At 44.3% G+C, this 15,300-nt stretch overlaps 1 protein-coding gene across 5 annotated transcripts in view; it reads left to right on the plus strand.

Moving 5' to 3' along the window:
- ATXN1 (ataxin 1) overlaps positions 1–15,300 on the plus strand; it is a 219,145-nt gene that overhangs the window by 143,878 nt on the left and 59,967 nt on the right. Inside the window, exon 5 of one of the 5 annotated variants that reach the window (XR_014183358.1) lies at positions 4,473–4,645. The exons of the other annotated variants lie outside the window; for them this stretch is intronic. The gene's annotated coding sequence lies outside the window, so the exon portion shown is untranslated. Of the gene's footprint in view, positions 1–4,472; positions 4,646–15,300 lie in introns of those variants that run through there. 5 annotated transcript variants of the gene reach the window in all.

Genomic DNA, 15,300 nt, shown 5'->3' on the forward strand with positions numbered 1-15,300 from the left:
GGTAGGAAGTAATTCTGATATGTAAAATTTGATACCTAAGGGTAAGACAAGGGAAGATGTATTGTTTTCATAAATAAGGAATAATTACTGACTGATACTGACAACTGTATCTTTTCACAAAGGAAAATGGTAAAATCCAGATTTAGCCAAATAATTCTACGCATGGCTAGATTTGGAGTGCAGTGGAAACATTATAGGTTTCTGAGAGTGGCTGCCCCTGGAGTTTGAGAAGAGTGGGTAGAGCCAAAAGCTGATCCAAGCTAAGGTCTGATGGTGTTTGAATCAAAGCGTTTAGCTCAGGTCATGATACAGATACAGTAGTTGCCTGATCAGAAAGTGGGAGTTCAGATCCCACCTTCCCCGTTGCTCAGACTACTTTGGGTTTCTGGTTCGATTCTGGTTTGTTTCTTAATTTAAGCAGCCACTTCTGTGGTATATGCTGTCTGCAGTCAGTGTTGTCCTACGTTGCTTTTTCGTGAAATGCATGTGCAGTTCCTAGTGCACCGAACCTGGTAGAGGCAGGTGTTGCCTTGTGGAAGGAGAATTGCATTTCTTGGTTTCTATCATACCTTTAAAATTCTTCCCTTTCCTTCTCGTCTGCAAAGAGACTAACCAGTGCTTAGGTAAGTCATGTGTTACTCCTGCAGCCCTTTCCTCTCTTACAGCTTGGGGTTTGGGATGACTCCAGTGCTAGGGCATGGACTTGCAAGCAGGAGACATAGTGGCAGAGCCAGAAGGAAAAGATATCTGATGGGGGACTGGAGGCGTGTCATGACCAGTCAGTGCTGCAGCCATAAAATGGAGATAATAGTGCTGATATCACTACTTGGTAAAGCATTATGAAATGTTTTCATTAGTATTTCTGTTCCAGAGCCTGGTTGTTTTTAGCCTGGATTCCAAGTAAGTGAGGTGTGTTTGGTGATGTCTGTCTGTCTGCTTGTCCATCGCCATTCCTCTCCTTCCATAACACGGAGCACCTTGGCTAATTCCTACCAAATGCAGCAGGAAGTAGAAGTCTCAAAGACAGTTAAATTCCTAAAAAAATTTTGTTGTTGCTAAACAGGCAGGGGAGGCGAGAGGCATGAGTTAGTGCTGACAGCGAGGGGGAAGAGGCAGCCCAGCCCTGCCCTTGCCTCCAGCAGCGAGCCTCAGGGCCGCGTCCAGCAGGCCATGGCAGCCCTTGCCTGGGTGCCAGGCCAGCAAGGCTGGGCTGTTGGAGGGTGCTGCAGGGAAGATGGTGCAGAGACAGGTGAACATGAAGGGGGCGGCAGAGGCGTGGAGCACGAATCCTGCTCTCTCTGTTCCTCCATGGAATAGGAAGTGTTACTAGAAGGGCTTAGTCTCGATTTGCCATTTGAAATCCTGGTGGTGTGTTTGTTTCTGGCTGTTTGAAACACACCTTCTTCATGTTCCTGAGATGTTTTCACTCCTCTTCTGCGTAAAGCTGGGTTCCTATGCCACAAGGAGCTCTGAATCTTTACTTGCATTTTCAGCAAAGCTCTTGCGTTCCTTCCCTTCCATGCCGCTCATGTTTACTTCAGCAGTAAGTGCAAATTGAGAGCCTCCTTTTTTCCCTGTAATGGTGGGGCTCCTATCCATGTATCCCAAGTGGAAGAAACCTTATCATGCTCATGAAGAAATTCTCTATTTGTCTGTGTTATACGCATTTAATGTCTGGTAGGCCCTGTTTTCAGTGACTGCTGAATTTCTCCCTTGCACAGCTCTGTTTGTGCCTCTAGAGCACTGGCCTTTTTCTGTACAGGGCCTCTCACTTACTTGGCACAGCGCTCTGGTTTTGTGTTGCTCTGTACATTGGAGGCAGCTTCACAGTGGTAGTAATAATCACAGGGCCGCAAATTTATTATCTCTTGTTTAGTAACTCAGTGGGAGCACATGTTTATCTTGTACACTTGAGTGCTGTTTTTAAATAGTGCTGTATACACAATAGATAGATTTAAAGTTGACTAACCAAGAAAACATCCTCAAGGCTGAAAGAATAAGCGTGAAAGATATGCAAGAGTTGCAGCCTGGGTTTTAGCACTGCTTTGTGTCTGGTATGTTGATGTATATGGCTGCAGCAGTTAGATGGTTCATTTGTGCACCCAGATAAAGCCAAGATAGTTTAAAGCAATCAGATTCCTCTTGTGTCTAGGAAGAGGGAGTTTATACTTTGCAAGAAATAAGAGATTTGCAAGTTGAATTAAAAAAAAAAATATTTAAATAAGCATCCTTTTACTGGGAAGAAGGGATAGGGAAACAAGTAGCCAGCTGACCACAAGCTCTGTGGCTTCTAAAAAGATAATTATATGAAGACCAAGACTCTTGAACTACCTTCAGGTCAGTTGTTTTCAGCTGTGTTAGTTTAGGGAAGTTTAAAGTTCATTTGCTTTGGAATGGAGCAGCCATGACTGCGAAGGAACATGACTGGAAAGCATCAGTCATGGAAAAATACTGTAGCCTAAAGTCAGCTTTGAAGTCTCCAGGTCGTTTTATTGACTTCCTAGACTTTAGGTTAGGCCTTCGGTACAGAAAGTCAAGATCAGACGTGTCTCTGAAGTTATTTTTCAGGGATTATTTTTTATGTGTGATCTGTACTTCTCTGTCATTTAAGTAAGAATCTCTCATATCAAACTTATTATTATTACTATTATGGCATTAGATGTGTTGGCCTCAGTCAAAGGCCGTTTTGCCTCAGTGTTTGAATACAGAAATGGTAATAAAAAGCTCTACAGACCAAAGAGGTCATAATGTGCCTGTGTATGTGTGCGTGGCGGAGAATGGAGATTTCGGAGAGTGTGTACATTGGCTCCCAACTCAACTGACCTTTGCAGTCATTTTGCCAGATGGTAGCCTGGGCTGTTGTTCAGTAAAGGGACTAACTAGTCCAGGAAGATCACCTCTAACTTCTGGCTGAAAAGCTCATCTTTGAATCAAAGAGAATTTGACTAGAATAGTTTAAAGTCTTTGTCTGTTAGCTTGTACTTTTAAATTATTTTTTAAAATTATTTTTATGTACCTCCTGTTTGCATTGAAGTTAAGACGTACAGAAGACCCGTTTATATAGTAGACACCATGTCTGTTCTCCTCATAAGACAGGACAGTTCCCTGCAATGCATTTTCAAGTGTTTTGCCCTATTAAATTCCTAGTGTTCAGACCTCATGTCTTCCTCTACTTCATTTAAGGAGTTTTTAATAAGTCTTATATTCAGCCTAATTTTCACTTTCAAAAATTTCCCATTAGTCTTAAGCTGCCCAAGCCACCATCTGACATAACTCTGTCTTAATCATTTATGATGTTGGTCATATCAGAAGGGGTAGAAGCAGCAGTAATGGGCTACTGTGAATCATCTGTTCCTTCAGTACATGCTGTGAGATGTGCCTGAGAAGCTGTCCACATATGTCAAACCCCATGTCTTGACCAAAGGAGAAGGATTGTCTGAAACTTTGAGATGTTTAGGTTTATCTGAAGCAAAGTGACTGAGCCTTTTTTGTACTATCTGATTGAAGTGGTGTTGCTGCACTTCAGAATTTCTGAAGGCTTCATTTCATCACTCTGCCTTTAATTTCCTTCTACTAATCTCAGTTCTGTCTTGTTTTCCTGTCAGTCCTATACATTCTCTCAACACTAAGTTTTCATGTCTTCCTTTTTATTTCCACAGTAGATGGTGGAGTCACATCCCACATGGCTCTGCCATCTGGAACAACTTCCCTGACTCATATTCCTTTTGAGTTTCAGCTTTATCCTTGGCCTTTATGTGATAATCTTCCTTCCTATAAAACAATCACATCTTATGCCCAGAGGCTTCCAGTTTTTTTTCTGCTCAGGCTTTGTCCTCAAGGCACATAGCTTTTGCTACCATTGGATACACAAGGTATGTTGTGATCTGTGCTTACTATTAGACAAGACCTATTTTAGAGACACCTAACCACATACTTAAGTCTAATTCCTGGTCAGGACAACACTTCAGGGCACACTTATCTTTTTAACATCCCTTTATTCCTTTCATTTCAATCAACTTAACTGATTTGAAGTTAGGTGCAAGTTTAAGTGCTGTGCACATGATAAAACCTCAACTGTGAAACATGTTTTTTATATTAAAAATAAAATCAAACTAAAGCATATTGCACAGTCTGAAAATAATGAAAGATTCAAACAGAGAAGTAAGATTTCAAATCTGATACTACATCTCCTTAGGTCTCATCTTGAAAACGTCAAACATGCTGTAAAATTAAACAAAAATCCAGTAGCCTTGCTTTGCAGTCTGTTGACTCAAAACATTTTCTGCTGTACACTGAGATTTTCAGTAGTTGACATAGTATGCAGTTGTTTTTGCTAAGTTAAGAACGTCTCATGCTTTCTGGAATCCCGTAGTAGAACTGCTGAGTTGCAATACTTGCATTAAGAAAAAAAAAAGGAGGTTAGTTTATTGGGTGGTTGCACACAACTTGCAATGCTTCTGTTTTTCTCCTAGTGGCTCCATTAAAGCTTCCATGAGATGGGGGGAAAATACAGCTAATAGCAAGCTGTGCCTGGGCACCACACAGTCCCGGCTTTGTGCAGAGTACGGCTTTGGCATCTGGAGTGGGAACTCACTGCGCGTTAGCAGCGGGACATTCGCTGACATAAATCGCTTTCAGAGCAGTGGAGGAGCGCAGCTGTGTATTTGTGAGAGCTGGATGCCGTCTGTCTCACACTCACCCTGAGATCATGGAAGATTTGGTCAAACTTGCGTCTCAGACTGTAAGTCTTGGGTGTGGGGCACCACAGTCGGATAACCTCTCACTTTTGAAATAAATGCAAGCTCTGTTGCAGGGCTCCTACCCATTTTTCCTCATCTTGCCCCCTTTCTTTTCCATCTTCCTTCCAGGCAGAAGTTCAGTCTGTAGAGAACACATAGGAACACACATCCTTCCTAATTCCTAAAAAAGTGAGGAGGGGGGAGCAATGCCTGGCTTCAGAGCAGCCCTTTAAAGGAAGCTCATTTAGAGTCCCTCTAGTATTGAAATTGGCTGTTCTCAGGGAGAGCATCTCACCTACAGCGTGTCTCCCACAAAAACAAAGAAGGGGAAATGCATTCCCCTTCATCCTTGGGAGTAAAGCTGACTCGGTGTGTCTGAGCTGTACCTTAGGACATCACAGTGCTACTGAGGAGAGAGACAGGGAAGGTATAGACAAAGCAAAGTGGCTCAGGCTGCTCTTGCAGCCCACAAAAGCAAAGCTGCCAATTAATTTATTATGGAAGCCTGCATGGCACCACTGTGGCCCGACTTTGGGCAAATCAGTGTAAAGGAGAGAGAGTAATACCATAGGTTGCAGAGTGTTTTCATAGGTTTCTCAAGGCTTTTTGTTTGTTTGTTTTCATTTAGTTTAGGTTTTTTTGCTTGGTTTGCAGTCTATGCCTAAGCATGCAGCTAAAGTTCTTGCAGTCATGACCATCCTCTCCTTGCCCTGGATCACTGGGGAGTGATGCAGTGACTTCTGCTTTGCTTCTGGAGCGTGGCACGGGCAGCGTTGTAGCATGAGAACATTTTTGAAGACTGAGTGTGGGTGTATGACTGTCAAAGTTGAGAGGTTTTTAGTATAAAATTTGAACCACAGTGTTTCATTAATGAGTGGTTTGCCTTTCTCCTGCCTCAAATGGGGAAAGTCACTGAAGGCTGTATAATGCTTGGTTCCTTCTGAATCATGGGGATTGCAAGACTAGAAGTGTATTTGCTAAAGTTATTTTAAAATGCGTTGCTTTTGTGCCTCTCATGTGGTCCCTGTCCAGATTCCCATGGATCTCTAATTTTTTACCTCTCTTAAACGCTCAATGGATGTGAAAAACTTTCCTATGCGTGGAAGTGGAGGGGCTAATGCAAGTAAAAAAGATTCACGTGTCCTTTTCCCATTCATCACAGTTCTTGGAGATTTTTGTGGAAAATTCACTACCCTAGGACCAAACTAAGCCTCCTTCTTCACAAGCTACCGTGATTAGACTGTGGGATTAAGCCAACATGGAGCAGTGTTTTGGGGAGTTTCTGAGAAGTGCATTGTCCCCAGTGAATCTCTTTTTACTGTGCTTTCCTGTTCTGGAGAAAGCGTATTCCTCACACCAGCGCTGCCGTGCTTGTCAGTTCAGCAAATGTTTCTTTGGCATTGCACTTGCTGTTTTTGAACCACAAAATGCTTTTAGGTAAAGTTATCATAATATAAACAGAAAATTGACAGGCTGAATAGTTGTGGTTAGTATGTGCTATAGTGGTGATGACATGGGAAAATATGTTGTTTTTCTCCAGATGACTGTTTGAGGTTAGTTCTAGACCATTTTGTTCATGATGTGCCAGCTGAAATTATGAGAGTATGACTTTGAAGTAAGCAGGTTAGTTTGATTTTATTTATTTTTTTTTTAGGCCTGATAAAGTCCTGTTGTCAAAGAATGGATATTTTTTTATTATTATTATTTTGGGATTTAAAAAGAAAGGAGTAAAAGGTTAAAAGGACTAAACTCCCTCTTCCAAGAAGTTCATCTTGCTGCATAATCTAACCAAAGGTGTCTCATCCATGGGACTAGCATGGGCAAAGCCTGGCCTACAGGGCAAAAGCCGGCAGAGCTCAGGTGCCTCTTCTTCAGCAGAAAACGTTATTGTGAAAGGGGGATGGGTAGCAGCAAGTAAAGCTGGTGCTTTTTGCTGGCAGCAGAAACAACATTTCATAGGCATGTTCCTTATGTACCTTTCTGGCATTCCAGACCAGAGTGGTACAGCATCCTGTCAGAATGACAGCTCAGGAGAGCCATTGGTGGCATCTTACACCCTCCATCAGTTATGGGATGTTCTGCACGCACCAGAAAGTGTCACGGTGCTGAGTCAAGCAGGCAGTGCTGTAAAGGGCCACAGAAACATGTGTCCTGTTCATAAGATAGAAGCAAGAAAAGGAGGCATTTAGGCAGGAGGTGATGTTTGATGTTTTCATGTCTAATGATAAAAACAAAAGTGACTCAAATGTCACTTTCTTCCCAAACAGAAGTCTTTTTGGTGTGGGCTGCCAGTCTGTGTTAGGAGTGATATGCAAAGTATACAGAATTTGTGAGTGGCTAAGTGATGGTTTCTTTTTCTTTCATCTGCCTCCGTTTCGCTTTGTGCTGCAAGGTTGCAGTTGCGTGTCAAAGGCTTGGCATATTTAATGGGACCTTGAAACAGCTCCAGTGAACTGCAGCAGGAGGAGAAGCAGAGGAAAGCAGAAGCACAGCAGGAGACACATTCACCAAACTTATATTTTGAAATAAAACCCTACTGTTCTGGAAAAGTCCTTACTCCACCTGCCACACCAGTGTGTGAGTTTGGGGTTTAAATCTGCTCCAAAGTCTTTGTGGTGTTTGGGTCCAGAGAGACAAATAAGCTGTGGAGGAACAGCATTAAAGGTGAGTTTGCCTTCACCCCCCTGAAATGCTGTACTAAAATGAGGTTATTAGGAAAATCCACTCAGGTGAATATTTTTCTGATGTTTCCATTTTTTTCTCTGCTTATATGGGCTAATATTGGTTCTTTTTGTGATGTGGGGAAGATTGAGGAGTGGAGTGTGTTGCTAACATCTCTTCTGCCCCTGAGCTGAGTAGCTTCTTGAAAGTTAGACCACTTTGACTTTTGTGTGGTGCCCTTTAGCCCCAGCAAACACAAGGACCATACAGTATGGATGGCTGGTTTCTAAAACACCATCAAAGAACCAGAGGAAGAGACAGTAATCTAATCCTAATGTTCTCCCGATCCTGATGGTCTTCTAATAATTTATGGAAGGACCGTTCACTTTCCCAGCAATTCTTTCTTCACTCTTCGGTGTACCTCATGTCAGTACAGCCAGTACTCTGAACAGTTTAATTTTAAGGCACTTACTCAGAAAAGCTCCCATTTTCCCTACTTCTAATTAAATATTGCAAAATATTTGAATCCATTTCAGTTAAAATAATGATAGTATATTGATTAATATTATAATATTGGTAATATTGTGTGACTGGTACAGTTTTTAATGAGGTTAAGCATACTTGGATGTAAAAAAAAGAACAACTTATTCAAGGATGATGCATGGCTGTGATCATCCAAAAGGTGACCTTTCAGGGTTGACTTTTCTATGTCCAGAAATGAAGGCAGGTGGAACAGCTAGCTGCTTTTCTCAGGCAAATATTCTTCAAAGTTCACTGCAAGGAAAAACTGAATTGTTACACATTGTGCATTTAAAATAAAAGGTGAGATTTTGACAGTTACCCAGGTCACTTACTGACAAATATCTTCTATCTTTTCACGTGATTTTTTTCATTCACTTGATGATGGTCCTGTTTATAATATAGAAGCAAGAAAAGGCAGCAGAAGATAGGAGGGGATGTTTGTGTCTATGTGTTTAATGGTAAAAACAAAAGTGACTCAACTGTCACTTTCTTGTAAAATAGGAGCCTTTTTGGTGTGGGCTGCCAGTGCATGATAGGATGTGGTGGCTTAATGCGCCTGCTTCACTTCAACAAGACTGATGCGCATTTAATTTCCACGGCCTTGCTCCCAGTCTTTGGGGCAAGCACTTGTGTAAACAGTTTGCAGGGATGGGACCTTTGCCTCAAAATTATTTTGGGAGGACATTCACACATATGTGGGATGCCGAGCACAGTGGGATCCTGATCCTGACAGGGGCCTCTGGGCACAATGCTATCATAAATTTTAAATAACAATAATACTATATAAAGTTAAATAAATGTGCCAAGTTAATTTTATGCTCCCCTCCCCTCAGGCAAATTACCATAAATTGCATTTCTAATAATTAGCCCAAGCAGTTATCACTGAACAGATACACCTGATTTCCGTGAATTGTGGTAAATACATGGAGGACTGGTCCTGCAAGGAGCAAAGAGGTTCCCAGACTGACCCGACAGGATGAGATCCAGTTGTACAGATACTGTATGGATGCGTTTGCCTTTAATTGGCTTAGTTATGGGTTATATGTATAGTGCCATACAGTTCAGATTTTGGTCACTTGCACTTACAGCCTCAGAAAATAATGCACTGAACTGTCTGCACCAGGCTTATTAAACTGTCATAATAAACCACTTTACAATTCCAGGCGGCCCTTCCTAAACGTATTGTAGGGCCTATTAACAAACACCTGTCAGGTTCAATTGAAACGTCTGAGTGCCCTGATCCACGGCGTCTGCTGCCGCGCCAGGAAAGCGGGGCTGGCACAGCGCGCCCGCCTCCTCCAGCAACACGCGCGGGGGGAAGGTGTTGGGGAGCAGGGGGGCTTCCAGGAGCTCTTGGCTTGCCTTTCAACCGGGTGGGTTTTGGTAGTAAGCAGTGAGGAAAAAAGAAGGAAAAAAATAGGTTTGTGTAAGGCAAACAGCCTTTCTGTTCCCTGTTAACCCAGCTGTCACGTAAGTCTCAGAACATTTCAAGCTTTTCTTTCTCTCCTTTTTTTTTTTCTTTCCCCCAAGTTAAGATATGGAAGTGTAAACAGATCTTTTCCTCTGTTGCTGACTTGAATGAGGGCTGGCTCCTGGTACACGTGTGAAAATTGCTTGGCTGGGAAAGATCTAATGTTCGTTGTGTTGTAGCTTTGGAGATAAAGTCCAAACTCCCTAGCTGCTTGTGATGACAGAGAGTGCTACTTGTACATGTTCGCTTCCAGAGACTGAGCTTACAAAAGAAGGGGAAAATTAGTCCAGTAACATCCCAGAAATGTTTGTGGAGGGTTTTTTGTTTCATGTTCCGGGATTTATTTTTTTTTTTCAAATCACGAACTCCAAATCCAAGGAGGCTCAGCAATCAGCATGTTTGAACGCCAGCCAAGACACTAAACTGGCAGCCATCCATTCTGATATCAGTGTGAGTGAAATGTGTACTCAGTAACTGGATTCAGGCCCTTCATAGTTTGCAAGCAAATATTTATGCTTTTGCAGATCAGATAAAAAACAGAAAAAGCTGTGCAGCTCTCGAGCATGTGAGAGAGGGGTCTGCACCTTTGCAAAGGGGCATTAACACTTCAGTGTCCCAGTCAAAGTCCTGTGCCTTATGTCACCACATTGAAAGCTGTGTTTCATTTCCAAAAGGCATTTAATTATGTCTTTTAATGTTTTAACTACTAAATCTGCCTTGCATAAAAGCTGTAAGTACCTCACACTGGTAATAAGCTGTAGGAAAGTGAAGTAAATTGGCATTTTCTAAAAAGGTTGTACAAAACCAATGGAAAGCTATGCAAATCAGCTATGATACAGCCGAATTTGCATTTTGTCTTGGGTTTAGTGATGATATGCACGACATGACTTTGGCAGGCCTGCCTCTTGGGATGCTGTGTGCACTGGTGGTATGGCCCTGTAGGGTCAATTTAACGAGCGTAACGTTGTGATTTTCCATGCAGTTTCTCAGAACCACTGAGCAACGTGCAGCAATAAAAAGTGACAGAGGAAATCGATTTTTAAGAGTAAATACATTTAGTAGGAGGAAAAAGTGTTATACAAATCTTTCACCTTGCCAAAGGAAGGTTAGCAGCTTTGTTTGGTGCTGCTCAACTTTCCAGAGTGACTTCCTTTTGGCCTCTTGCTTTTTTGGTTGCTACTCTTTGGTTTAGAAGCATCAGGACGAGGAGGTGATGAAGAGTTCTTGTGCTCTGGGTGCTCAGCTCATCAGAGCAATATACAGGGGAGGGAGACGTGTTACAAGCAGCTGACGGTGCAGTTTCACAGCCTTTTTGTTCACTGAACCAATGGCAGCTCTTAAGACATGTTTTGCCCAACTGAGAAGGAAGGTGGGAGCATACTTGGGGTTTCTGGTGATAATAATGCGATTCTGGGGAGGACAATCTGCAAATGAACTTTCAGAGCCCTTTGCACAGTCTGCTTTGTATAGGAGAGACATGTATGCTTTTCTGAGTGTTGCTGGGAAGTACCTCTGAAATGACCTTACTTGCTTTTTTCCTCATCTAAGTTTTCTTTCAGGAATTCATTCAGTATGTTAAATTAAAAAAAAAATCAAATAAAGATAAATCAAATTAATTAGATTTTTTTTTGGCATTGGCCTTCACATACTGAATGTTCTATCCAGCCAGCTATTTGAACACAAATTGGTTATCTTTTCTGGTGTGAAAATGGACCAAATAAAAATTTCTGTATATGCTTTGCTTGTCACAAGGGTGAATTTGCTCCAGCATCCCTTCCCAGTTATCAGTGCTGCGTGACAGCTCCGTCTTGCAGGGTGCTGGGCACCCAAAAGAAGTGCTAGGTGTTTTCATTTCCCATGCCATGATCCTGCATCCCATGAAGCAGATGAAGCATCTGCTGCTAACCTGCAGTGGGCTTTGGGCTGAGATCCCGCAGGAGCTGCTCAAGAGCAACCTGAGGGAAGCATCTCTCCGTAAGGCAGTAGGTAGGCAGCATCTCTCCTTAAGCAGGAGTTCAGTAGGTTTTGGACAAGGAACCTAGTACAAGGCTGTCCCGAATTTAAGCACAAGCTTAAGTACTCTCTTCCTGTGACCTCAGCACACCCAGTGCTCTGTTATTACGATAGTTTGCCTTACAGAAGCAGAAAGGAGTTTGGCTGCTTTCAAATGAAGTCTGCCAAAAGAATAAAGCACAAGCCCAGCAAATATCCTTTTTTTTTTTTCTTTTTCCCCCTGGCTTCTCTGTAAATAGTTGAAACATATTTCAGAGCAAGTTTAGGTAATATTTTGTGGTGGTGAGTGAACACTGTGATGCTACGGTACATTTCGTTCTCCTGAATCTCATCATAAGGTGCTTGAGTGTAATTTAATTTGGGTTTTTAAATGAGAGAAAGAAAGAATGCTGTGAAATCTCATCTGAATTTTGTCATTGACTTCATGAGAAGTCCTTTGTGTGCATTTGGGAACAGTTTGGCTTCTCATTGAGCTGTATCACTGGATACATGTTGAAAGTTTTTCCTTCTTATCCTTACTACACAGACAATCACGTCATTCTTGAAATGAATGCTCCTTTTGCTGTCCATGTGCAAGAAATTATGCGAACATCTGTGTAAGTCGCAACATACAAGACGGCAAATCCTTGGTGGCAGGCTGCAGAGCCCTCTCTCTCAAACCCGTGTTTTCTGCAGAGCATCTGTGTGTAGCCATCAGCTTTGTTCTCGCACCGCATGCTGTTGGTTTTGTGTTCCACCGCTTTGCTTCTAATAACAACTAGTAGGGTTTTGTCTTCCCCCCCCCCTTTTTTTTTTTCAAGCACCAAATGTATAGTTTCATTTTGGCAGCTGATTTTATCAAGAAAATGGTATCAGAATTGTGTGGGATTTTGTGAGTCATTACCAGAAATACTGCAGTGGGTGGATTAGCCCCTTCAAAGTGGCTGCTCTGCATGTTTTTGGGGTATTAAGGTGCAGGGAAAATAGGGTCACGCCTGCGATTTTTCGCACGCACCCTTGGGAATACCCTCGTCGAGAACCATGTCCTTGTTCTGTCGGCAGCTCTCTGCTGTTCCCAACGGGCACCAGGGAGAAGAGGAGTGATGCTTCTCAGTCTCCCCGCAAACAGAGCATTTCTCGCGGCTGTCCCTACGTGACAGGATACTGCAGCACCAAACACAGGTGTTTCGGTCACGGGGTTGAGCAACACAAGCCTGTGGCGTGAGAAGCCGGGGCAGCAGTGCTGGCAGAAGCACCTGAGAGGGCGTGCTTAGTCGTCTGTGTTTTAGGTGTTAAGGCTTTCAAATCAGCCTTGCCAGTTTGTAGCTGCATTTGTTTCAGTTGCAGGCATCAGCGCTTCTTCCCAAAGGCTTGCCACCTCTCTGTGTGTGAAATGCAGCCCTGTTTCCATCCCAAACCTCGCTGGAGAGCACCTTCCCTGAAGTGAATCAAACCAGAAGTTCCCAAGTGCTGTCTCCTCACTTTCAATGGCACAGCCCTGTATCAGGGCTCTTGGCATCAGCCTCGTCTCTAAGGAGCTGTGCATTCTCCCAGTAACAACCGGTTAATGGGACACTCGTAGAGACATTTGTTGGTTTTCTCGTGTAGTGTGCAGACTTTTCATGGACGGAGACCATTTGGGAATAATGTGCAACGCTATTTTGGAGTCCTGCTGCCTCCCAGACAAATTTACCAGCACCAGGACCTGCCTCTCTGAGCCCGTGGTCTCCTGCTCCCTGGTGCGCTACCGAGACGCAGGGCACACGAGTTTGCATTAGCACGTCCCACCACCAATATGTTTTCTCTCTGATGTGGGGCTGAGGAGGAATGCACACGTTTGGTCTTGCGTACTTCATCTGAGTATTCAGCAGCAAAGAGTTTCACAGCAGAAGCACATTTGTTTTGGGTAGAGGCTTTCACCTTAGGTCCTAAAGTATCATACTGCCCTGTGTGCTAAAAAAAATATTTCTTCTTCCAAGAGATAACCAAAGCAATGCGAGGAAAATGTTTTGATGAAATCCGAACAGGGTTGGAGAGGAGGCACAGCAGAAACCCATCTCCTGCCAGTGTCCAGTTAATGCTCTTAATGAAGTGTATTGCTGCGCTTTGAAACACAGCAGAAACCTGCTCTGATGACTAATGGCTGCTTGTGCCTAATGTTCTCCCAAGCATAATTTAAGACAAATAAATATGCATTGTCCTTCCCTGCTTCTTCCTACAGCTCTGCTGTTGGGGTTTTTTTAGCTCAGTTTGGGAATGTCAAAGAAAAACAAAGTGGTGTAATTTCCGGTCAGCTCCCAGTACCCAGGGCAGCTGTGGTAAGAGCAGGGTGCAGGTAGGTGGCTGCTCTCCAGCCTTCCTCCGTGAATCCAGAGTGCAGCTGCCTTCCTCAAAAGTCACCAGAGTGGGGACTGCTGCCTCCTCAGCTGGTCTTTCCAGGCAGAGCTGTGCTGGAGGCTGCAGAGCTGTGTGTAGGGAGGAGCGACCTGGCTCTCCATGGCAGAGACAAGCAGGGCAGAGCCGCTGGCTGCCATCTCAGCCACCTCCTCCCAAGTGAGGTGGGCAATCTGCAGCACTCGTTGCTTTGCCCTGGCGTGTATGCACGCCCATAAAGTGGTTATTTGATAAGGCAGTAGAGTATTTGATTGTGCTGCACTGGAGTCCGTGCAAAATGTAAGAGCTGTAGCCATGGGTCCAAACTGAAGTAAGGGGAGAAGACATCCCTGGCAGTGAGATGGATCCCCCACTCCATGCTTGGGCAGACATCCTCCCATGCACAGTCCTCACACAATCACCATATTTCTTCTTGTACCAAGGAAAGACCAGCCTCTCTTCCCCTAAACCAGGGGTGTCAAACTAATTTTCACTGGGGGCCCACATCAGCCGCACTGTTGCATTCAGTATAATTACTCCTACATTTATACAGTCCTAAAATTACATTCAGCCCTTTGAAGGCAACTGCGAGGCTGATGTGGTCCCCGGTGAAAATGAGTTTGACACCCTTGCCCTGAACCATCCCCATAGCCTCTTTATGCTTCTGGCAGGTCACTCACGCTGCGGGAAGGGCAGGGCAACCGCAGGAGACAAATCCTGTTGCAGTGAGCAGAGGGAGTGTGGTACATACTCTTTGTACCCGGCTCCCCTTCCCATGTGCACCATGAGGGTCACTGAGACGTGGCATGAGGAAGAGCAGAAGGAGCGTCTCCTCCGTATGCTGATGGAGAGTGATGGCTTTGGCTGCTGCACCAGGTCAGGTTTCCCTCTGGTTGCGCCCTGAGGGGTGGAGGGAGCAACTGCTTGTCTGCAGAGATTAAAAAGCCATTTTCAACGTGCCTCTGGAGCAGGTGTGGGGATCGGCCTACCCTGGCATGGGCCGCGAAGGGGGCTGGGTTGCAGCCTGCTGGGGGTCCTGTGAGCAGGGAGGTGGTGGTTCCTTGCGTGCAGGCTGTGCGTGAGAGTCTCAATGCGGCGTTTGCACACTGAAGAGTGACAGGACAAGTCCTCTGGTGTCACCCCAGCTGTGGAGAGTTGCATACTGAGGCCTGGGGCACCATCGGCTCTGGGTCGTGGCACAGCGGAGAAGTGGTGGCCCATATGGTTACTGTGCCTGCAGAGCTTGCAGTGGGAGATGTTTTGAAGTGACAGCAAGAGTAACAACTTGCTTGATGAAGCAAACTGCAGCTTCTTTGGAATGCTGCAGTCAGGGCAGGGCCAGACCCAGTTCTGGTCCTGGTGTAAAACAGACCTTTGTGGACAACTGTCCTGTCACTTCTCATTACATAAGACTTGAGGGGCCTGGAGCCCAAGTCCGATGAGGAGCGGCTGAGGGAACTGGGGCTGTTCAGCCTGGAGAAAAGGAGGCTGAGGGGAGACCTGATCAGCCTCTACAACTACCTGAAAGGAGGCTGTAGCATG

The sequence above is a fragment of the Streptopelia decaocto genome (genome assembly GCF_964273445.1).
Source record: "Streptopelia decaocto genome assembly, chromosome: 2".
NCBI classification, from domain to species: domain Eukaryota; kingdom Metazoa; phylum Chordata; class Aves; order Columbiformes; family Columbidae; genus Streptopelia; species Streptopelia decaocto.